This window comes from Sus scrofa, unplaced genomic scaffold (assembly GCF_000003025.6).
Source record: "Sus scrofa isolate TJ Tabasco breed Duroc unplaced genomic scaffold, Sscrofa11.1 Contig1900, whole genome shotgun sequence".
In the NCBI taxonomy this organism is placed as follows: Eukaryota; Metazoa; Chordata; class Mammalia; order Artiodactyla; family Suidae; genus Sus; species Sus scrofa.
Window position 1 is genome coordinate 41,756 of NW_018084973.1, and position 25,361 is coordinate 67,116.

Genomic DNA, 25,361 nt, shown 5'->3' on the forward strand with positions numbered 1-25,361 from the left:
AGGGCCAGCTTCCGTCCTGCCAGCTGTCCTCCTCCATGCCCCAGGGTCTCCCCCACCTCCCCGCCCCCAGGCCCTGCCCTGAACCTGCTGGGACGCAGCCTGAAATCCAGGTTCTTTCCCCCTGGACCCCCCTGCCGCCCTGCACCTGTTGGCGGCTCCTTCGGGGGTCGGCCGTCTCTGGAGAGCCTTCCCTCATCCCTGAGCACAGGGGACTGTACCTGAGGCCACCTGGACCGTAGTTTAAGCTGAAAAGTCCGTCTACTGACAGGTCACTTTCCTGAAATTTTAAGGCAAACACACCAAAAAAGAGAAGCAAATGAATCCATCCAGGCCCAGCAGCCTGTGCGGGATGGGAATTGAAAGCTCTCAACATGAGGCCTGCATGTGCTCCTCCGTCTCACTTTCTCCAGGATTCACTTTTCTCAGTGATTAGAGAGGAAACTGCAGAGAAAATCCACGGTGGCTAATTTCACGTCTCAACGTGACAAGGCACAGGCTGCCTGGAGACGGGGTGAGAGGTCCCTCTGGGGGTGAGGCCGAAAGGCGTGTTGCTCGCATCCCTGGGGGCTGCGGGCAGGAACCAGGGTAGAGAGAGGACGGCATCGCCCTGAAAATGCTTCCTAAGGCAAGAGTCTGGCCCTTTAGGGGACGTGCGACAGTTCACTGCTGCCTGCTGAACACCCCCGCTTCTGCTCTGTGGGAACAAAAAGAAGAGCAGGCTTTCCGATCTTGTCTGGGAAAACGTGCATGATAAATATTTTGAAATACACTGGGACAGGTTGTACAGCGAGTAGATGGAAAGTATACTGTTTTTGTTTTGTTTTGTTTTGTTTTGTTTTCCTTTTTAGGGCCACACCTGCAGCACATGGCAGTCCCCAGGCTGGGGTGGAATTGGAACTGCAGCTGCCAACCTACACCACAGCCACACCAGCTCTGAGCTGCATCTGTGACCTACACCACAGCTCACGGCAACACCGGATCCTTAACCCACTGAGTGAGGCCAGGGCTTGAACCCGCATCCTCATGGATGCTAGTCGGATTCCTTTCCACCGAGCCACAATGGGAACTCCTATTTATGCTTTTAATAAGGTATCAGCGACAAAGTGTGTGGGTATCTGTGTGTGTCTGTGTAAGCCCATGTGTGTGTATGTGCTGGGTGTATGTATGTGTGGGAACGTGTATGGTTGCAGATGTCTGTGTTTGTTATAAATGCACATAGAACTAAGGGTTCTGGGCATCGTGTACGGGCCAAATCCAAGCGGAGGCGTCACTGAGATGTTCTCGGCATTGAAAGGGCTCCGATATCGTCACCACATACAGCACGGAGCCAGCCTGGGCTGTGGCTTTTCCATATGAAAGTGGAGCCCCCCAAAGTCTCTCCCAGGTCAGACCACCTGTCGTCTGCTGGGAACCCGAGACCTGATTTAAGTCCTAATCATCCTGCATCAGGAAGACGTCTCACTTAGGAGGCGGCTCGCAGAGCACGCAAGGCAGCGCCACGCCAAGATCAGACACCTCTCAGCAGGTGCCATGGCAGGGGGAGGGTCACCCATGACCAGGCTGCTTGCACAGCTGGGTACCACTTTGCGATGCAAAGCTGTGTCCCATCAGTTTAAAAGACAAGCTCTGATCCCAGAGACTCAGGGAATAGCCCTGTTGCTGTAGCGCAGCTTCATGCTGCAAAGCTCTCTGGGGCTCCCTGACTGTGGCCACAGTGGCCACAAGACCTGGCCAGACATGCAAAGGTGCACCAAGACCCCATCTGGGGCAGAGTCCATTCTAGACAGGGCAGAGCTTTCTTGTGGGGTCTCCTGCCTCTGGAGACGGGGAGGGGAACAGCATTTAGTTTCACCATTTTCTCAGTGGTTCGTCCTAATCCTTGGATTCAAACAGGTCTGTCCCAGTGAAAAACCCTCCAGACTTTGCTCCTGCAGAAACCCCAAGGACAGAGACCCTCCTGTCACCTGTAATCTAGAAGCCAGCTCCCGCCCCATCGCCCCCCGGCATGCATGCCCTCACTTGGAGAGTTCTTTGAGGACAGGAAGAAAGCCCTCTTAGGGGCTGTTTGGGGGGTTTGTCTCAGTTTTTTAAAAGTGCCTTGTTATTCATTCTCTCTCCCAAGCCTGGCAGAGAGGAGAAGATGCAGGGCTGAGACTCTGCCGGGTACGAGCTGTGAGAGCGTGGACAGGTCACTCAGCCTCGAAGAGGACATGACAGGTCACATATTAACTCAAGGGGAGGATGGACAGATGGATGGATGGATGGATGGATGGATAGATGGATGGATAGATGGATGGATCAGTGATAGAACAGATATGACGGATGGATGGATAGATGATGACAGAATAGACATGACGGGTGGGTGGATGGATGGATAGATAAATGACAGAACAGATATGATGGATGGGTAGATGGATAAATGATACAACAGATATGGGTGGATGGATAAATGATAGATAGATACAATGGACAGATGGATGGATAAATGTATAACGGATATGATGGGTAGATGGATAGACGATAAGTGACAGAACATATATGATGGATGGACAGATGGATGGATGGATGGACGGATGGGTAAATGACAGACGGACAGGATGGATGGATAGATGGATAAAAGACAGAATGCATATAATGGATGGATCAATGATGGATAAATGACAGAACAAATGTGATGGATGGATGGATAGAGATATGACAGATGATAGCTAAGTAGACAGATGCTTCAATGATGGATGACACATAAATTATTGACACGTGAGAGATACATATAAAGAGATGACAGATAGATGTACGGTTAGATAAGGAGGTATGTAGACAGATACAATGAGTAGATGAGAGCCAAGTAGGTAGATGATAGATATTATGGACAGATATAATAGACAAGTAGAGAGACTGAGAGATACACATAAAGAGATGACAGGTGTATAGGCAGGTAAGGAGGTGGGTATGTGGGCAGACAGAGACATCTGCCCAGAGGAAGCGACAGACTGCACCCAAGTCAGGGGGAGGGTGGAGGTGTTCCAACAGCATCATGGCCCTCGGCACGGTCTCCACGCCAGGCTGCTGGGAGAGGTGCTGGTCTGCAGCTACTGCACAAGCACGAGGACTACGCTGAGGAGTATTAGTGTAATTACCATAATTACGATTCTTACGGCCACAGTGGTCTCATGACTGCAGCAGTGTAGCATGTGCTACCACTACCACGACCACTGCTGCTGCTCCAGTTGTGACTCTGCTCCAGTGACCTCAGCATGAGCACTTGTGTAACTACAACCACAGTGGCCACTCTGACAACCACGGCTATAACATGCACAGCCACTACCACGACCACTGCTGCTGCTCCAGTTGTGACTCTGCTCCACTGACTCCAGAAATTAGTACTATGGCCACTTACTCTTACCCTTACAAGCACAGCAATCACTGTGACTCCTACTACAATTACTGCTACAGCTACTATTACTATAACTAGTATGACTGTGATATTACAACCATACCTACTACGGTTACTATCCTGACTGCTACAATTATTGCTATGCTGTGATACCGTTATGCTACAACTATTTCTATCACAACTTCTTCTTTTTTTTTTTTTTAGGGCTGAAGCATATCATATGGAAGTTTCCAGGCTAAGAGCTGAATGGAGCTGCAGGCCTACACCACAGCCACAGCAACACGTGGTCCAGGGTGCATCTGTGACCTACACCACAGCTCACGGCAATGCTGGATCCTCAGTGCACTGACTGAGGCCAGGGATCGAACCCGCGTCCTCATGGTTACTAGTCAGATTTGTTTCCACTGAGCCACGATGGGAACTCCCATTATCACAACTTCTTTGACTGCCATAACTAGTACAACCGCCACTGCTACAAAAACTGCAACCACAACTACCGCAAACTTCTACAATTATACCAGTGCTATGACTACAAGTTCTACTGCCACCCCCACCACAACCTTTCCATGTGGTACTACAGTTATCTCACAACTCCTCTTACTACAAACACTACAACAATTACTACTAGTGCTACGACTGCAATTATTATAATTAGAATTACTAGACCCACCACAAGAACTACTTAACTCTACGCTTACAGCACTTAATCTGCTACTAAGACAAACACTACTCTAGTGCCACAACTACAGTTATTACACCAATTAGTACTCCTACCACCACAGCTCTTGCAGTTATCACTACAGCTCTCACTTACACAACATCTGCTACAAAGTATCACTAGTATCCTACGAGTATCGCTAGTGCTACAATGAGTCCAATGATTAGTCCCACTGTCACCATCACACAACCACTACTAACATTTACTACAGTTATAATCATGACCACCAGCACGGCACCCCCATCACAGCTGCTACCATGGTACAACTGCCATGACTACAACCAGTTCTACTACAATGACTGTCACCTCACCTGCTGCTATTACCGCTGCTAAACGGCTACCATGATGATGGCTACTACTCCTACCAAAACCCCTGGTACTACTTCAACTACTACCACCACAACTGGTTTTACAAGTATTCTGACTGCAACATCTACAACTAGTACTGTAATAAATACCGTTGGTACCACAACGACTACCAGAGCAACGGCTACACAACAACGACTTCCACTGTTGCTACTACGGCTACTCCCATGCCTGTGCCTATTCCAATTACTGCTACAACAACAACTGCTACTATTACTACTGCTGTTAAAGAAAAAATAGAGTATGGAAAAAGTTAAAGTGGTAAAGGCAGATTTCATTTGGGACGATTGCAATATGGGAAAAGCAACCCGTATACAGAGCCAGACTCAACTCCAAAGAGGTGACCAAGAGGGGGTTTATTGCCAAGGAGTAGGTGGGATCTGTGGACAGAAGACGACTAAGAGGAACATCAGGGGTGAGAGGATTCCAGCTAAACCAACCTATCAGTCCTGCTGAAGGCAGAGCAGGGGGACATCACCTGCGGGTGGTGGAGAATGAGGACCCAATTGGATATGGAGGTGAGTGGATGTGGAAGTGATCAGATATGGAGGTGACCAGACAGATCAGATGGGGAGGTGATCACACAGGAGGTGACCAGACATGGAGGTGATCACATATGGAGGGGACTGGATAACGAGATGATCAGACGTGGAGGTGATCAGATTTAGAGGGGAATAGATGTGGAGGTGATCAGACATGGAGCTGACCAGATAAGGAGATGATAAGACATGGAAGTGATCAGATATGGAGGTAACCAGGCGTGGAGAAGAACAGATGTGGAGGTGACCAGATGTGGAGGTGATCAGACATGGAGGTGACCACACATGGAGGTGACCACACATGGAGGTCATCAGACATGCAAGTGATCAGATTCAGAGGTGACCAGATGTGGAGGTGAACAGGCACGGAAGTGATTAGATACAGAGGTGACTACATTCAGAGGTGAGCGTATATGGAGGGCTTGGGGACCTGGTTCATCTGGACAGGGTTCTTGCTAAAAGTGGACCATGCAGAAATGAACGTGGAAGTCCAAAAACCAGAGGTCACTGAAGAAGCATTTAGGGGAGGCTGGTTGAGGAGACAGTCTGTGACACTACACCTACTCCTTCTCTAACTTCTGCTGCCATCACAGGAATGGCTACTCAGTGGAAGACCCAAGAGTCACCATCAGGGAGGTGAGAAGACAGCTGCTACACAGGAGAAGCCGATGACTCCCCAGCAAGGATCTGGGCATTTCTGTCCTAGAAGGAACTTCTGCCCTTCCATCTCAAAAATTCTAGACCTTACGAGTTTTCCAAAGGTTGTGACCATATTTTGAAATTCATCATCAGCCCCCCAGCACTTAAATACAAGTCATTTCCTTCCCCCACGCCCTGCATCCAGACCTTCCACATTTGCTAATTGTGGGATCTTGAGGTGCATTCTCAAACATCCTGCCTCAAACTTCTCATTTAGGAGAATCAGCCAGAAGGGTCCATACCCTCCTTCACAGGCTGTTGTGGAGATGGAGAGAGTGAAGATGTGTGCTGTGCTAGGAGCAGGGCTTAAATCCTACACACTCTGGTCCACGATTTGCTTGTATCCTCTTCTCCTTTTGTGTCTGACTTTCCCTTGTAATTCACGCCCAGCAAAGGTGCCATGCCATGGACCGGATGAACGGCTCTCAACTCGGCTATGGCTCAGAGCCAAAGGGACCACAGGTGGCCGTGCTGTCTCGTCCGCTCCCTCCTTGTCCCAGGCGGACCCAAGCACATGCCTTAATGGAAATCCTAAGTTGAATCTCCATCTCTGAAGACCCACTACAGACAGCAGTCAACACAATCAATATGGCAGAAGATACCTACCTAATCCCCCCAACACCTGTAGGGTAAGGTCAATGTTAAGAATGACGTTCTACTAAGCGTCTCATGGAAGGCACACACACACAAGTACACTCACCAGGAACGGATTCATCGATTCTACAAACGGCAAGGGAATTCGATCCTGGGGACCCGGACCAGCCACATCCATTTTCTACGTATTAAATAGGGTGCTCCGTAAAGTCAAGGGACTCTCTGGCATTTCTGCAATTAGGAAAAAGACATTTTAGCAGGCTCATGGATGCCTGGCTCTAAAAATATCCTGTCTTGGGTAGATCTCTTTCCCAAACAATTGTAATTTTTTCTTCAAAGCTCATGCCAGTTGAGGGGATTTTAGCAAGTACTTTAATCCTTTAAAAGGTTTTCACTTCCAAATTTTCACGTGGGAAGATTTATCCCCCTTTTTAAGGAGCGCTAATCTACAGAGGAAAATATCAAACACATTACCATCAGCTCATTTTGGTTTCCTCCCTCACAGAAGAATATGCAAATTATTTAGTCATCGTTAGAAAATCCTACTAAAGACATTTTGTCCCTGCTCCACAGATTGATAGGTTTGCAGACAAGGATGACCTGGCTGTGCCCTAATTTTCCCAGAACTTTGCAAAGCCATCATCTGTTTTGCTCTCTGGTTTTTGATGTCTTTCTGAAGTGTGGATTAAGCCTCAAACCCTCTTTACACTTCCTGACTGCTCTGATGCAAATAATCTGCATGACGCAAAAAAATGTTCCATTTAGGGGGTAGGATTGGCTGCAGGATTCCTTTGCTTCCTTAGAATGGAGTTTCTCTCCCCTCCAGGGTCCTGAGTGGATGCAGTCAACTGTATTAGCAATATCTATAATTATTTTAGCACTGTGTTGGGGTGAAGAGAATTTTACAATGGCTTCATTGTGGAATTTTTTTTTGGGGGGGGCCACTCCTGCAGCATATGGAGGTTCCCAGGCTAGGGGTCAAATCACAGCTGTAGCCGCCAACCTACACCACAGCCACAGCAACACCATATCTGATCAGCATCTGCAACCTACACCACAGCTGAGAGCAACGCCAGAGCCTCAACCCACTGAGCAAGGCCAGGGATCGAACCTGCATCCCCATGGATGCTAGTCAGACTCGTTTCCGCTGCGCCACAACGGGAACTCCCAATTGTGGAGTTTTTCATAGTGATTTCTTTTTTCCCTCACCAGTGCTTGGCGGTTTGATACCATGGCATCCTTTCTTGTGGCTGAGATGAGATGAAGCCACACCAGAACTGGCTCTTCTGTGATTTTTCTCTCTCCATGAGCAGGCACTGAGTTTTGAGTGTCTTGTATGACAATGCTGCTGGAACATGTCTGGAGCTGGTTCTCTTCCAAAGCTTCACTGAGAGCTCAGCATGCAGACATCTTTCTGCTCCCTTGGCTGACACCTCTCTTCCGCCCTTCCTGTAATTAGCGCTTCTGACCCATGGTCCCACCCTCCTTTGCAGGAAATCCCATTTGTCACAAGTTGGCTTTGGTGACTCTTCTCAACGTCTCTAAACTGATTTGTTTTGCCCCATAAGCATTTTAAACTTTCCTCTGCATGCTGGGAACATTTTTTCCTTGTCAGTGTTCTACTTTCCCCAAATCTGATTTCTCCCAGCGCCAAGGAACTGCATCAGGACTTGACCGTCAGCAGTTTGTTTTTCTATTTCCTACAGACCATTTCTCTCGTTTGTTTATTTCTTCGGATCAAACACCCCAACGTCCTCTGAATCTTGTACGTCTCTCAAATCGTATTTTTCTAACGAAAATCTTTTCCGTCGTTTTCAATTACTCTCGTTTGTGTTGTGTGTGGTTTCATCATAAGCAACTTGCCCAGCTAATCTCCTTCTGTGTTTGTGGTATATGAGTGCCACCTGATCTGTCTGGCAGGCAGCCCACTGCTTTCTCCCTCTTAGAACCCCTCTATCAGGGTTTTGTTTGGTTTTGTCTTTTAAGGGCCACACCCTCAGTACAGCCCCCACCCCCCAGGCTAGGGGTCAAATCTAAGCTGTAGCCACTGGCCACAGCCACAGCAATGCAGGATCCGAGCTGCATCTGTGACCTACACTGCAGCTCGCAGCAACACCAGACCCTTTAAATCACTGAGTGAGGCCAAGGATCGAACCTGCATCCTCATGGATACTACTCTGGCTCATTACTTCTGAGCCACAATGGGAACTCTTTAATTGGAGAGGTTTTTTTTTCCTTTTGTCTTTTTTAGGGCCGCACCCACAACATATGGAGGTTCCCAGGATAGGGGTCAAATCGGAGCTGCAGCTGCTGGTCTACACCACAGCCACAGCAACACAGGATCCGAGCCATGTCTGTGACCTACACCACAGCTCATGGCAACACCAGATCCTTAACCCACTGAGCGAGGCCAGGGATCGAACCCGCATCCTCATGGATGCCAGTTGGCTTCATTAACCACTGAGCCCAACAGGAACTCCCTTGATTGGCATTTTGACGTGACGGAAGAAGTCACTGTCCTGACAAGAACTTGCTGCTCTACACAGTGGCTGCAGTGGGAGGGACTTACATATATCATGCTACTACATACGAAACACAGGGGTAACAAAGACCTACCGTCCGGCGAAGGGAAATCTGCTGAGACTGTGTCACCACCTATGCGGGAGAAGAATCTGAAAAAGAAGGGATAGACGTCTATGTGTCACCGAGTCGCTTTGCCGTACACCTGAAACTCACACAACTCTGTACGTCAACTCTACTCCCCAAAATTTAAAGAAGAATCTGCCCTAGGGATCAGCCTTGGGGGATGGGCAGTTCTCGAGGGGGGAGAAGAGGGCAGAAGCCATCGTGCGGGGAGGAGATTCTGCTCTAGGGACGGAAGGCAAGTGAGAACAGCCATCCTCTCTCCCCATCGAGCACATCTGCTTACTTGTGAGGCAGGTCCCAGCGGCGTGGAGAGTCTCCCAGTGGAGACGCCTGCTGCCCCCACGGAACCGCTGTCGCAAGAGGAGGGATAAACGGTGAATAAAAAAGGAATGAAGGGTCGAATCACGTGAGATGCGTCTAGAGGAGGCAAACCGAGCGCGAGAGAGGTCCCTGTACACGGAACCCCCGGGGATCGTCTCTCTGGGGAGGTGACACGCATCTCGAGGCTTCCGAGAAAGAACGAGCCCCTCAAGGAAAGAAGCCAATGAGACCTGTGGGGTCAAGGGACAGAGAAGCTTGGTGTGCCTGAGCTGAGTGGGGAGGTGGGCGTGGGGGAGATCAGAGCCTGCGTCTCTTGGGGGAGACGGTGGGGGAGGGGGAGTTGTCCAGAGGCCGTGGCCTGGAGCTGAGGCCGCGCAGTTGGGGAGGCTCCTTGGAGAGTGAGCTGGAGAAAGGAAAGAGAGGGCAGGGCTTAGACGGGGACGTGCTCCAGGCCAGTGATGGTGGCGGCATCTGGGTGGGGGGCCGCCGTCATGGGTAACGGGACAGATGGGACTACGTGCCCTGGAGGGACCGGGCACAGCAGGAAAAGGCAGCGAATGTGCAGGAGGAGGAAGTCAAGCTTCCGTTTTGGTTTCAGCAACGGAATGATGCCATTTACAAGGACCGGGAGACTGAGTTGCGTGGAGTGGGTTCTGTCATCTGCAGGTTAAAGCCCTGACCCCTCGTGGGGCGGTGTTTGGAGGGGGCGGCTTGGGGAGGGGATTGGGTCAGATGAGGTCTTGCAGGGGGGCCCCGTGATGGGATTAGGTCCTTTTCAAGAAGAGGAAGAGACCCCAGATCTCTTTCTCTCCAGCCTGTGAGGACAGGACGAGAAGGCAGCCCTCTGTGAGCCAGGAAGGAAGCCTCACCAGGACCTGAGCCTGCCCCCGAAAGATCTCAGATTCCAGCTTCCAGAACTGCAGCTGAAGACATTCCTGCTGTATAAGGCCCCACCCTCCAGCATTTGCTTGTGGCATCTTGAACTGATTAAGACACAGTGTGGCGGACTTTTGTTGTTTTTGCCTTTCGAAAGGCAGAGCCGCTGCTTTTCTGCTGGGGAGCTACCCTATTTGTCTCCCTGCAAAGGGTTCTTCCACCATGGATAAGGGGGGTCACGGATGATTTATAGTTAACAATGCATGTCTTCTCAACATCTTTTGATTGGGCCATGGGGTTGGGACCATCTGTGCCAGGTAAGTCTGTCTAAGTCTATTTTTAAAAAGTCACACCATGTGTTGGTAGGACCCTTGGGGGCTGATGCTCCTCTTAATGCCCAGAAAACAAGTAAGGACGATGGCCAGTCACAGAGGTCAAGGGACAGGACAATGGTTCATCGCCAGCAGACCCCACCAGGTGGGAAGGCGGGAGATTGCTAAAGATGCCTAACTGCACCTGCATTCACCGTGGGACCCACCTGCATCTGAATTGCAATACTGCTTTTGGCTTTTTGCTTTATTTTAGCAAAAAAAAGCACCTGCAGCATATGGAATCTCCCAACCCAGGAGCTGAATCAGAGCCACCGCTGCGGTGACACCACAGTCACAGCAATGCCAGGTCCTCAAGTCCATCTGCAACCTACATCACATCTCACAGCAATGCCAGATCCTGTGACCCACTGAGCAGGGTCAGGGATCAAACACGCGTCCTCACGGATACTAGTCAGGTTCATTCTCGCTAAGCCACAACGGGAACTCCCTGAATTTCCATATTTCAATATATGAGTCAACCATCAGGACCCGCTCAGGAGGCCACTCTCCCTCACCCAAAAGGGCAACACCTGCTTTGTGGACAGGCTATGGTGTGAAACTTCAATATTCCTCCACTGTGAAATATTCCTGCCCTGAGACAGATCCATGATCTCAGAGGGGGATAACCATGCACCCTTTGCTCCAGCCCCGTGAGGTCTGTACGCCACACGGTGGGGGAGAAATAATTATTCTTCTGTGCTCACCTGCCAGCTTGTTATATCGGCAACTCATCCTCATACATGCCGGGGGACTCAGATCTCCACACGAGCATATCAGATGTCTCACCTCCTGGCTACTGGGGTGGAACCCCCTTGAGCAGAGGTGATCACCCCCAATATTTTCAACAGTTGTCAAGGACTGGATTCACTTCCTCAGGGCTGCTGTAACAATATACCAAACTGGGGGGCTTTCGAGGACAGGAACTGACTCTAATTTCTGGAGACTAAAGACCCAGGGTCAAGGTGTCATTACAGAGGGTTCCTTCTGGAAGCTCTGCAGGGGGATGGTTCCGACCTCTCTGAGTTTCTGGGGGTATCTGAGCAATCGTTGGCGTTCCCTGCCACACGGATGCACGACCCCGCTGTCTGCATCTGTCCCCACAGTCTCCCCTGCATCTCCAAGCGACCTTCCTCCAAGGACACCAGACACACTGGCTACCCCTCCCCCATGACCCCTTAACGGTGACATCAGCGAAGACCCACAGGTCAATTCTGGGGTTCTACGCGGACCTGAATGCCTCCAACCCAGTGTCATGCTCTCAGCTGAGACGTCTGCCCTTTTCTCCCTGGTCTGTTCTTTCTCCATCATCCAGCGTCCATCACCCAGACTCTGGACTGGGCAGCAGGAAGAAACGCTCACAAGTACACACCGGGGTTTCCTTCTCCAGGCGGAGGGAAAACCGCTTCCCATTTCCCCTCAGGCTGAGCGGAGAGTCCTTCAGATTCTCTTCTGGGCTCTAACTTCCCGCTGAGATGATGTGTTCTGAGTTGAAGGAGTGTCTGTGAACCACAAGCCGTGGCTCCTGGTGGGTCACTCTTGAAGGACCTGGCAGGTGTCACTCTGGCTGGGCTCGGAGATGGCAGCAACATTCTGAGTGAGTCAGAGTAAAAGCCACAATCAGACATGGCTGTATTTCCTTGTCTCATGCTTTCCTGCATGGAAGCAGGGCCTTTTCAACAGCTCAGGGGCTGTTTTACTCATTAATTTCTACCTTCTAATTGCCAAGAAATGAGTACGTTAAAAGCACAGCCTGAGGATCCACTTCCCAGCTGCTTCACCCTCCAAGGCAGACCCATGAAAGGGGCTTCTGGTCAACCCTTCATTTTTCTCCATTCGGCTCTGCCAGTCCTTAGCTGCCTACCAGTGAGCACGTGCTGGGTAACAATTTCCTCCAACTTAGCAACGTAAAACAACACAGATGCCTTACTTCACAGTGGCTGTGGGTCAGGGCTGCAGGCATGTGTGATCCAGGCCTTCTGCTCGCAGTCTCCAAAAGATGCAATCAGAGAATCAGCCATGGGTATGTTCTCCCCTGGAGGCTGAGCTTCTCTTCCAAGTCTGTTCTTGCTGTTAGCAGAATTCACCTTCTTTCGGATATGGGGGGGGTGTGCACCATGGAATATTACTCAGTCATAAAGAAGAATGAAATCATGCCATTTGCATCGACATGGATGGACCTCGAAGTTCTCATACTAACCAAAGTCAGACAGAGGAAGTCAAACACCATATGATATCACTTCTATGTGGAATTTAAAATACGCCATAAATGAACCTATCGACAGAACAGAAACAGACTCACAGACATAGAGAACAGACTTATGGTTACCATAGGGAGGGGGAGAAGTTACAAGTGTGGGATTAAGAGATGCACACTGCTATATATAGATAAACAACAAGTGCCTCCTCTGTAGCACAGGGAACTATACTGAATATCTTGCAATAACCTAAAAGGGAAAAGAATCTGAAAAAGTGTGTGTGTTTGTGTGTGTGCATACACACACACATAACATATATACACTGATCACTTTGCTGTACACTTTAAGCCAACACAACACGGTAAGTCAACTATCCTCAATTAAACATTAAAAAACAGAAAAGTGAAAATGACATAAACAATAAGCCATTACTATGAGGGACGACCTCACACCAGTCAGAATGGCCATCGTTAGTAAGTCCACAAATAACACATGCTGGAGAGGGTGTGGAGAAAAGGGAACCTTCCTACTCTGTTGGTGGGAATGTCAATTGGTACAACCACTATGGAAAACAGTATGGAGGTTTCTCAGAAAACTAAATATAGAACTACCATATGACCCAGAAATCCCACCCATGGGCTTATATCCAGACCAAACTTTCCTTGAAAAAGACACATGCACCTGTATGTTTCTTGCAGCACTATTCACAATATCCAAGACATGGAAACAACCTAAATGTCCATCAACAGATGAATGGATTAAGATGTGGTACATATACACAGTGGAATATTACTCAGCCATGAAAAAGAATGAAATACATTTGCACCAACATGGATGCAACTAGTGATTCTCCTACTAAGTGAAGTCAGAAAGTGAAAGACAAACACCCTATGATATCACTTACATGAAGAATCTAAAAAATAAAACTAGTGGGTATAACCAAAAAAGATGCAGACCCACAGATACAGAGAACAAACTAGTGGTGACCAGTGGGGAGAGGGAAGGGGGAGGAGCAAGATGGAGGAGGGGAGGAAGAGGTACAAACTCCTAAGTATAAATAGATAAATACAAGAACATAGGTACAGCACAGGGAAATGTAGCTAATACTTCATAAAAACTTTCAATGGAGTATAATCTATTAGAAATTGTATCACTATGTTTCCACCTGAAACTAATGCAACCAACTGTACTTCAACTAAACCTAAATAAAATTTTTGAAAGAATCACTTTTGGGAGTTCCCGTCTGGCACAGGGGATATGAATCTGACTTGGAACCATGAGGTTGCGGGTTCAATCCCTGGCCACGCTCAGTGGGCTAAGGAGCCGGCATTGCCGTGAGCTGTGGAATAGGTCGCAGATGTGGCTTGGATCCGGCATTGCTGTGTCTGTGGTGCAGGCCAGCAGCTGTGGCGCCAGTTGGACCCCTAGCCTGGGAACCTCCATAGGACATGGGTGCGGCCCTAAAAAGCAAAAGCAAAAAAAAAGACTTAATTTTTACTTGCCAAGCAATATACCACCAATAGAACATTCTGAGAACTTTTGCCTCCATAGGCCCAGCTGACAGAAGAGGCCAGGCTGGCTGGCTGGTGAGGAGAAACCCCCAGCATGGAGCTTCCAGCCTCAATGAGGTCCAGGCAGGAAAATAACCAAGGCCCAATCTCCCTGTTTGCCTCTGAGTTCAGACTAACGGTGGCCCTGGGCGGGGACCTCCTCTCCCCCAGGAACCAGGAGGCTCTACTCCCAGCTCTCCCGGTCTGTCCCAGGGGCGGGCACACCCAGGCCAGGACCCACGCAGCTGGGGGACGTGGACGTCCTTCTGACGGGCTCAGGTCCAAGCAGGACCAGGGCACACTTTGCCTCCAGGAAGTTCCCCCCAGTCAGCCCTCAGCCTGGGTGTAAACTTGTCCAGAGAATGTAAAGGAAATCAATGCAAGAAGCCTTGGGAGGAAGATGGGATTAAGGCGGCAGAATAGAAGGACTGGAGCTCAACCTCTCTCCTAAAAACAACAAAATTCACAACTAAAGGCTGAGCAATCTCCACCCAAATGGACCGGAAACCTTAAAAGATATCCAACTCCAGAAGACAAAGAGGAGGCCACATCAAGAGGTAGGAGGGGTGATTTCGTGATATAAACAACTCCATACCTCCCGGGTGGGAAGCCTCACAGACTGGAAACTAACTGGTTCACAGAGACTTACCTACAGGAGTGAGAGCTCTGAGCCCCACATCAAACTCTCACGTGTGGGGACCTGGCCCTGGGAGAAAGAGCCCCTGGAGCATCTGGCATTGAAGGCCAGTGGGGCTTGTGCACAGGAACTTCACGGGACTGGGGGAAACGGAGACCCCATTTTTAAAAGGCACGCACGGACTTTCACATTCACTGAGTCCCAGGGCCGAGTGAGGTCTCCATAGGAATCTAGGTCAAACCTGACTGCAGTTCTTGAAGGACATCCTGGGAAAAGAGGGGGGAACGTGGCTTGTTGTGAGGGAAGGACATTAAAAGCAAAGCCCTCGGGAATATTCAGCAGCTGCCTTTCTCTGGAGGGGGCCATTTAGGGAAAATCTGGCCCCACCCATCAGTCAGTGCTGAGAAGCCCCAGGGCAAACAACAACCCAGGTGGGATCACAGCCCCGCCCCTCAGTAAACAGGCTGCCTAAAGACCCCTCAGGCACACAGCTGCCTCTAACCCCATCCAGAGACTAAGTCCCACCCACCAGAGGGATTAGAATTGGCTTCACCTACCAGGGGGCAGGCATCAGCCCCTCCCATCAGGAAGCCTACAGCAAGCCCCCCATACTGACTTCAGCCACAAGGGGGACATACACCAGAAATAAGAGAGGCTACAACTCTATTATCCATAAAAAGGTCACCACACCAAAAAACCTATAAAAATTAAAAGACAGAGAACTATATAACTCAGATGAGGGAGAAAGGAAAAACCCCAGAAAATCACCTAAGTGATGAGGAGATTCTCAGCCTCCAGGAAAAAGATTTTAGACTGTTGGATGCTGAAGATGATGCAAGACATTGGAAATAAACTGGAAGCAAAGATGGATAACTTACAGGAAACACTGAGCAAAGAGATACAAGATATAAAACTTAAACAAGAAGAGATGCAAAATACAATAACTGAAATAAAAAATTCACTAGAAGCAGCTAACAGCAGAATACAGGGGGCAGAAGAACGAATAAGTGAGGTGGAGGACAGATGAGTACAAATTACGGATGCAGAACAGAAAAGAGAAAAAAGATTGAAAACAAATGAAGAGAGTCTCGGAGAACTCTGGGACAATGTGAAATGCACCAACATCTGCATTATAGGGGTGCCAGAAGGAGAAGAGAGAGAGAAGGGGACAGAAAAAATATTCCAAGAGATAATAGCCAAAAACTTCCCTAATATGGGGAAGGAATCACTCACTCAAATCCAGGAAGCACATTGAGTACAACATAAAATAAACCCAAGGAGGAATACACCAAGACACATAGTAATCAAACTGACCAAAATTAGAGACAAAGAGAAAATCTTGAAAGCAGCTAGGGAAAAGAAATAAATAACATACAAGGGAACCCCAAGACAGTTATCAGCAGATTTTTCAGCAGAAAATCTGCAGGCCAGAAGGGAGTGGCATGATATACTCAATGTTATGAAAGGAAAAAACCTCCAACCAAGATTACTTTACCCAGCAAGACTCTCATTCAGATTTGAAGGAGAAATCAAAATCTTCACAGAAAAGCAAAAGCTGAGAGAATTCAGCAACACTAAACCAGCCTTACAACAAATACTAAAGGAACTTCTCTAGGCAAAAAAGAACAAGAGAAGGAAAGAAAAAAGAGCAACAAAACCAAATCCAAAGCAATTAATAAAATGGCAATAAGAACATACATAGCAATAATTACCTTCAATGTGAATGGACTAAATGCCCCAGCCAAAAGACATAGACTGGCTGAATGGATACAAAAACAAGACCCATACATAGGCTGTCTTCAAGAGACCCACTTCACTTCTAGGGACACATACCAATGGAAAGTGAGATGATGGAAGAAAATATTTCATGCAAACGGGGATCAAAAGAAAGCTGGAGTAGCAATACTCATAACAGACAAAATAGACTTTAAAATGAAGAATATTTTAAGGGATAAAGAAGGTCATTACATAATGATCAAAGGATCAATCAGAGAATAAGATATAATAATTTCAAATATTTATGCACCCAACATATATTCAGCACAATATATAAGGCAACTGCTAACAACCTTAAAAAGAGAAATCGACAATAACACAATCATAGTGGGGGACTTTAACACCCCACTTACAACAATGGACGGATCAACCAGACAGAAAAGCAATAAGGAAACACAGGCTCTGAATGACACATTAAACCAGATGGACTTAATAGATATTTATAGGACATTCCATCCAAAAGCAACAGAATACACAGTCTTCTCAAGTGTACATGGAACATTCTCTAAGATTGACCATATCCTGGGCTACAAATCCAACCTCAGTAACTTTAAGAAAATTGAAATCATATCAAGCATCTTTTCCAACACAACGCTAAATGCTATTTGACTGGACATCAACAACAAGAAAAAATCTGAAAAAAACACAAACACATGGAAACAAAACAACATGCTACTCAACAACCAATGGATCACTGAAGAAATCAAAGAGGAAATTAAAAAATACCTAGAAGCAAATGAAAACAAAGATACAACACTCCATAACCTATGGGATGCAGCAAAAGCCGTTCTAAGGGGAAAGTTTATAGCAATACAAGCCCACCTCAGGAAAGAAGAAAAAACTCAAATAAACAAGCTCACTTTATAGCTAAAGCAGTTTGAGAGCGAAGAACAGATAAGACCTAAAGTTAGTAGAAGGAAAGAAATCATAAAGATCAGAGCAGAAACCGATGAAATAGAAGCTAAGAAAACCATAGAAAAGATCACTGAATGAAAAGCTGGTTCTTTGAAAAGATCAACAAAATTGATAAACCCCTAGCCAGACTGATCAAGCAAAAAAGAGAGGACTCATATCAATCAAATTAGAAATGAAAAAGGAGAAGTAACAACGGAAATCACAGAAATACAAAGGATCCTAAGAGACTACTATCTGCAACTATATGCCAATAAAATGGAAAACCTAGAAGAAATGGACAAATTCTTAGAAAAGTACACTCTTCCAAGACTAAACCAAGATGAAATAGAAAAGATGAATGGACCCATCTCAAGAACTGAAATTGAAACTGTGATTAAAAAACTTCCAACAAACAAAAGTCCAGGACCAGAAGGCTTCACAGGTGAATTCTATCAAACATTTAGAGAAGAGCTAACACCTCTCCTTCTGAAACTATTCCAAAAAATCACAGAGGAAGGGGCACTCCCAAACTCATTCTATGAGGCCACCATCACCCTGATACCAAAACCAGAAAAAGATACCACAAAAAAAGAAAACTACAGGCCTATTTCACTGATGAACATCGATGCAAAAATCCTCAACAAAATCCTAGCAAACTGCATCCAATAATCCATTAAAACGATTGTACATCATGATCAAGTGGGATTTATCCCAGGGATGCAAGCGTTCTTCAATATTCGCAAATCCATCAGTGGGATACACCACATTCACAAACTGAAGAATAAAGACCATAGGATCCTCTCCATAGACGCAGAGAAAGCCTTTGACAAAATCCAACACCGATTTCTGATGAAAACCCTTCAGAAAGGGGGCATAATGGGAACCCACCTCAGCATGATAAAGGCCATATATGACAAACCCACAGCGAACATCATTCTCAATGCTGAAAAGCTGAAAGAATTCCTGCTGAGATCAGGAACAAGACAAGGATGTCCGCTCTCGCCACTACTCTTCAACATTGTTCTGGAAGTCCTAGCCACAGCAATCAGAGAAGTAAAAGAAATAAAAGGAATCTAAATGGGAAAGGAAGAAGTAAAACTATCCCTATTTGCAGATGACATGATACTATACCTAGAGAACCCTAAGGACTCTACCAGAAAACTGTTAGAGCTCATCCACGAAATTGGCAGTCACAGGATACAAAATTAATACAGACAAATCAATGGCATTTCTATACACTAACAATGAAAGAGCAGAAAGAGAAATTAGGGAAGCAATACTGTTTACCATTGCATCCAAAAGAATAAATACCTAGGAGTAAACCTATCTAAAGAGACAAAAGACCTGTACTCTGAAAACTATAAGCCACTGATGAAAGAAATCAAAGATGATGCAAACAGATGGAAAGATAGACCATGCTCGTGGATTGGAAGAGTTAATATTATCCAAATGACTATACTACCCAAGGCAATCTACAGATTCAATGCAATCCCTATCCAATGACCAAGGACATATTTCACAGAACTCGAACAAAATAGTTTAAAGTTTGTTTGGAAGCACAAAAGACCCAGAATAGCCAAAGACATCCTGAAAAAGAAAAATGGAGCTGGAGGAATCAGGCTCCCAGACTTCAGACTATACTACAAAGCAGCAATCATCAAAACCGATGGTACTGGCACAAAGGCAGAAATAGAGATCAGTGGAACAGGATAGAAAGCCCAGAATTCAACCCATGCACCCACAGCCAACTCATCTATGACAAAGGAGGCAAGAATATACAGTGGAGAAAGGACAGCTTGTTCAATAGGTGGTGCTGGGAAAACTGGACAGCCACATGCAAAAGAATGAAGATAGAACACTCGTTACCACCAGACACAAAAATCAACTCCAAATGGATGGAAGACCTAGATATAAGACCAGACACTATCAAACTCCTAGAGGAAAACATAGGCCCAACACTCTCTGACGTAAACGAAAGCAACATCTTCTCAGATCCACCTCTCAGAGTATTGACAACAAAAACAAAAATAAACAAATGGGACCTGCGGGGAGCCGAGTAGATACAGGAGGCCAAGGAAGGGAACTAGCCTGACAGCACAGTTCTGAAGGCAGGGTTCCTAACCGAGGAAAAAAAGCCTACCCGCTGGCACAGTTCCGAGGGTACGTTTAGAAATACGGAAAAGGGCTTACCTGGTGGCACAGTTCCAAGGGCAAGTTCTAAAAATAATGAGGCTCACCTGCTAACCCAACAACAACACAACAATAGCAAAATGAAGGCTTTGCACAATAGTGCAAGAATAAAAATTGCTTCTTGGGAAATTCAGTCTTTCCTGTTATTTACTTATTACTCAGCCTTTTCTGTTATTTGTTTGTTATTCTTTGTTGTTTTTCTATATTGTTTTGTGATTCAATAAAATTGGAACAACAAAAATTGGAACAGTAATAAAATAATAAGAGCTTCACCTTGGTGAAATTCCCCCTAGTCAGATCTAATGTGAGCAAAAACAAAGTGTTCACTGGTTTGTTACAAGTAAAAATAGGTTTTAGAGTTAGGTAATTGTGGAGTGTACATAGGTAATTGTGGAGTGTACAATAGGTTAGAATAGGTTAGACATACATCATTCTTGATGGAAAAATATAATCTTGCTTTTAATAAGTTTTGTAGGGAGCTTTTAAGTTTTATGAAATTAAGTTGCTCTGATATAAAAAAATATTTTCTCATAGTGTCCCTTGACCATAATGCTTTGAAGTTAGTGCCTCAAGCTTTAATCTAAAAATGAGTTTTTGTAAATGTTAAATTCTTGTGCTTGTGACCTTTCTAGTTGTTAAAGTTTAGCTTAAAACAATAACGGGCGGCGCTTGCTAAAAGTAACCACAAGACGTTTTTATACCGAATTGCCTTTTTTTCATATAATGATTTTTCCACATAATGTTTTGTAGCCATTATAATTTTGCATGATGCATTGTATCTGTTTTGATTAAAATTTTTAGAACACATTGTATATCTACTGTACCATGTAGTCTAAAATTTAACCTTTGAGAATATGATCTAAGCACTGTGATGTAAGTTACAATTAAGCTGTCTGTATAAACTGCTAACTATGCTAATAAAATTTGAGCAGTCCAGCGCCCTGAAAGAAGGGACAAAGAGGCTGTCTCTGTGTGCTTCGCCGACACTGTCCATCCCCGGAGGGAATACCCTGGCTGCTGAAGCTGGACTCTGGCAGGGACCTAATCAAACTTCAAAGTTTCTGCACAGCAAAGGAAACCCTAAACAACACAAAAAGACAACCCACAGAATGGGAGAAAATTTTTGCAAGTGAATCGACTGACAAGGGATTAATCTCCAAAATTTATAAACAACTTCTGCAGCTCCATACCAAAAAAAAAAAAAAAACTATCAAAAAATGGGCAGAAACAGCAATTAGACAAACAAAAGAAATAAAAGGCATCCATATAGGAAGAGAAGAGATCAAACTGTCACTGTAGGCAGATGATATGATACTATACATAGAAAACCCTAAGGACTCAACCCCAAAACTCCTTGAACTGATTAATAAATTCAGCAAAGTGGCAGGATATAAGATTAACATTCAGAAGTCAGTTGCATTTCTGTATACCAGCAATGAAACATTAGAAAAGGAATACAAAAATAAGATACCTTTTTAAATTGTACCTCACAAAATCAAATACCTCGGAATACACCTGACCAAAGAGGTAAAGGACCTATATGCCGAGAACTATAAAACTTTAATCAAAGAAATCAAAGAAGATGTAAAGAAATGGAAAGATATCCCATGTTCCTGGATTGGAAAAATCAATATTGTGAAAATGGCCATCCTACCCAAAGCAATCTACAGATTCAATGCAATCCCTATCAAATGACCCATGACATTTTTCACAGAACTAGAACAAACAATCCAAACATTTATATGGAACCACAAAAGACCCAGAATCACCAAAGCAATCCTGAGAAACAAAAACCAAGCAGGAGGCATAACTCTCCCAGACTTCAAGAAATACCACAAAGCCACAGTCATCAAAACAGTGTGGTACTGGAATCAAAACAGACAGACAGACCAATGGAACAGAATAGAGAATCCGGAAATAAACCCTGACACCTAGGGTCAATTAATCTTTGACAAGGGAGGCAGGAACATCAAATGGGAAAAGGAAAGTCTATTCAGCAAGCATTGCTGGGAAACCTGGACAGCTGCATGCAAAGCAATGAAACTAGAACACACCCTCACACCATGCACAAAAATAAACTCAAAATGGCTGAAAGACTTAAATATACCACAGGACACCATCAAACTCCTAGAAGAAAACATAGGCAAAACACTCTCTGACATCAACATCATGAATATTTTCTCAGGTCAGTCTCCCAAAGCAATGGAAATTAGAGCAAAAATAAACTCATGGGACCTTATCAAACTGAAAAGCTTTTGCACAACAAAGGAAACCCAAAAGAAAACAAAAATACCACTTACAGAATGGGAGAAAATAGTTTCAAATGATGCAACTGACAAGGGCTTAATCTCTAGAATACATAAACAACTTATACAACCCAACAGCAAAAAAAACCAATCAATCAATGGAAAAATGGGCAAAAGACCTGAATAGACATTTCTCCAAAGAAGATATACAGATGGCCAACAAACACATGAAAAAATGCTCAACATCGCTGATTATAAGAGAAATGCAGATCAAAACTACCATGAGATATCACCTCACACCAGTCAGAATGGCCATCATTAATAAATCCACAAAGAACAAGTGCTGGAGGGGCTGTGGAGAAAAGGGAACCCTCCTGCACTGCTGGTGGGAATGTCAACTGGTACAGCCACTATGGAGAACAGTTTGGAGATACCTTAGAAATCTATACATAGAACTTCCATATGACCCTGCAATCCCACTCTTGGGCATCTATCCGGACAAAGCTCTACTTAAAAGAGACACATGCACCCACATGTTCATTGCAGCCCTATTCACAATAGCCAGGACATGGAAACAACCCAAATGTCCATCGACAGATGATTGGATTCGGAAGATGTGGTATATATACACAATGGAATACTACTCAGCCATAAAAAAGGATGACATAATGCCATTTGCAGCAACATGGATGGAACTAGAGAATCTCATCCTGAGTGAAATGAGCCAGAAAGACAAAGACAAATACCATATGATATCACTTATAACTGGAATCTAATATCCAGCACAAATGAACATCTCCTCAGAAAAGAAAATCATGGACTTGGAGAAGAGACTTGTGGTTGCCTGATGGGAGGGGGGGGGAGTGGGAGGGATCGGGAGCTTGGGCTTATCAGACACAACCTAGAATAGATTTATAAGGAGATCCTGCTGAATAGCATTGAGAACTATGTCTAGATACTCATGTCGCAACAGAAGAAAGGGTGGGGGGAAAAAACTGTAACTGCAATGTATACATCTAAGGATGACCTGACCCCCTTGCTGTACAGAGGGAAAATAATAATAAAAAAAAAATGGGCAGAAGATCTAAACAGACAGTTCTCCAAAGAAGACATATGGATGGCCAAGAAACACATGAAAAGATGCTCAGCATCACTCATTATTAGAGAGATGCAAATCAAAACCACTATGAGGTACCACCTTACACTGGCCAGAATGGCCATCATCCAAAAGTCTACAAACAATAAGTGATGGAGAAGGTGTGGAGAAAAAGGAACCCTAGTACACTGTTGGTGGGATTGTCAGTTGGTGCAACCACTGTGGAAAGCAGTACGGAGATGCCTCAGAAAACTAAACATAGAACTACCATTTGATCCAGCAATCCCACTCCTGGGCATCTATCCAGAGAAAACCACGACTCTCAAAGACACATGTACTCCGATGTTCATTGCAGCACTATTTGCAACAGCCAAGACATGGAAACAACCTAAATGTCCATCGACAGAGGAGTGGATCCAGAAGATGTGGTACATATACACAATGGAATATTACTTAGCCATCAAAAAGAACGAAATACCAGTATTTTTAGCAACATGGATGGACCTAGAAACTATCATGCGAAGTGAAGTCAGCCAGACAATGAGACACCAACATCCAATGCTTTCACTGACATGTGGAATCTGAAAAAAGGACAGAATGCACGTCTTTGCAAAACAGATGCTGACTCACAGACATTGAAAAACTTATGGTCTCCAGAGGAGACAGTTTGGGGGGTGGGGGATGTGCTTGGGTTGTGGGATAGAAATCCTGTGAAATTGGATTATGATCATTATCCAACTACAGATGTGATACATTCATTTGAGTAATAAAAAACAAAAAGAAAAAAAAAGATAAACCCGCGGGCTGGGGGAAGAAAAAAGGAAGCAGTCTTGGGAGCCTCAGATGAGTCTCTGAAACACAATCCGATTTGCAAAGCTGTTGTGGGGGAGGGGGGCAATCGGAGCAGCCAGGAGGCTGGTCGCAAGCATATTCTGCAGGGAACACAGAATCTGAGTTTACCAGACAGGTGCACAGACGAGAGGGGTCCTCCAGGGAATTCGGGAAATCCCACCAGCTCTCTGAAAGCTTCCTAGTGCCGCCCTCATCCTACAGGGAACTAGAAATCCCCTCATAGGACAGCTGGCCTCTTTCACTAAGAAGTACCAGTGAGTTCACTTATTGGCATAACTAAGACAAACTGTCTGATATGGATCAACCAGCAATTCAGAACTGTTACAACGTACCACCTCCCAAGACACCCTGGATAGACATAGCAGCTTTTTCATTCTCTATAGTTTGCAGATATGTTCTCCCATTGGGCAGGAAAGGAGAAAGTGTCTCTTTGCTCCATTGTCTCATTTGCTGTGCAGAAGTTTCGTTTTGTTTTATTTCAGTGCCATCGCTTTTGCATTTTGGTTTTTTTTGTTTGTTTGTTTGCTTTTGCTGTCAGAGCCACTGAATCTTTGCTGACTCCTATGTCACCACCTCTTCCCCAGGTGTTTTAGGGTTTCAGATGTGAGGTTGAGGCCCTGACTGCATTTTGAGGTAATGATTGAGCATGGTGTGAGCTAAGGATCCAGTTTATTCTCTGCCCTGTGGAGATGGCGTCTTCCTAACCCCAATGACTGAGGAGCCTCCCCTGCCCCACTGTGCCTCCTGAACGGCCTCGTGGAAGATGAGCTGATGGAAGAGCGGGGGATCTGAGACTGGGTCATTGGGAGATCATTTTCCCATGGCCCAAACCCCTCTCGGCAACGGGATGCCAGCAATCTCTGCATGGCCCTTGAAGCCGTATCCACAGTTGAATCTGCTTAAGTCGCACCCACAGACGCACCCCAATTTCTCTACCCTCGTCTTTCCCGTCTGGTCTGGGACTCCTGGGCTACCAGCTGAAAATGCCTTTTCTCCAGCCCTTCAACAAACACAGCCGCCCGTTCACCAACTCCTGATTCTCTTTCTTGAACCCCATCTGTCCCCACCCAGCCCAGGTCCAGGCTTTCCCAAAGCCTAGGGCGGGTCTCCCTGCTCTGCACCTGCCCGGAAAATCCATTCTCTGAAGCTCCAACAGAGCAGTGGACTTTCCAGAATATTCACCACCCCATACCAAGAGCAGCCTGCCCCACACCTGGCCACCCCCACCCCCCCTCAAAAAAACCTCCCTTTTTTTGGTTTTTGTTTGTTTGTTTGGGGGGTTTTTCTTTGTCTTTTGTCTTTTTACACTTGATCTTAGCCAAAAGGCCGAGAAGCGATGTCTTTTGTCTTTTTAGGGCCACATCCACGGCATAAGGAGGTTCCCAGGCTAGGGGTCTAATC

The 25,361-nt window shown here is 45.8% G+C and overlaps 1 long non-coding RNA gene across 1 annotated transcript; it reads right to left on the minus strand.

Moving 5' to 3' along the window:
- Positions 1 to 5,982: 5,982 nt before the first annotated feature.
- Positions 5,983 to 12,611, minus strand: LOC110258321. Its single transcript, XR_002341069.1, has 3 exons — positions 11,894 to 12,611; positions 8,927 to 8,982; positions 5,983 to 6,541 (listed from the first exon to the last, which is right to left on the minus strand). It is a non-coding gene; the product is annotated as an uncharacterized LOC110258321 (long non-coding RNA).
- Between the last annotated feature and the right edge of the window lie 12,750 nt (positions 12,612 to 25,361).